Here is a 600-nt window from a genome sequence, read left to right as displayed (position 1 = left end):
CTCCGAGGGGCGGGGCGGGCGGAAGCCCCGCCCCCGCAGGTGAGCCCGCCCCGCCCCCGCCGGCTCCCGCGGAGCCCAGCTCGCCCGCCGCGGGGGAAGCGCCAGCGCAGCAGCGGACCCGCGAAGCCCACCGCGTGCCTGTCGGGCCGTCGAATCTGAGCGCGAGCCCAGCGCGCCTGAGGCTGCAAAGCCGGGATGCAGCGCAGCTGGAACCTTGGAAACTTGGGATCCCAGGCCGAGGGCTTTCTAGCAGCGCCCGCCGCCCGGCCTTGCCTTCGGCTGTGCCCGCTGCTTGGGCCCCCTATTCCCACCGACGCCATCCGTTACTCTGGTAGCTTCACAAAGGCCGCTTCCTCCGAGAGGCCTTCCCTACTGCCCTTTCTTTCTTTTTTTAAAAAATTTTATTGGAGTTCAATTTGCCAGCATATAGCATAACACCCAGTGCTCATCCCATCAAGTGCCACCCTCAGTGCCCGTCACCCAGTCACCCCCACCCCCCGCCCACCTCCCCTTCTACTACTCCTTGTTCGTTTCCCAGAGTTAGGAGTCTCTCATGTTCTGTCTCCCTCTCTGATATTTCCCACTCATTTTTTCTCCTTT

This window comes from Vulpes vulpes, chromosome 1 (genome assembly GCF_048418805.1).
Source record: "Vulpes vulpes isolate BD-2025 chromosome 1, VulVul3, whole genome shotgun sequence".
Classification (NCBI taxonomy): Eukaryota; Metazoa; Chordata; class Mammalia; order Carnivora; family Canidae; genus Vulpes; species Vulpes vulpes.
The sequence above is the reverse complement of the archived record's forward strand: the minus strand, read 5'-3'. Positions refer to the sequence as shown.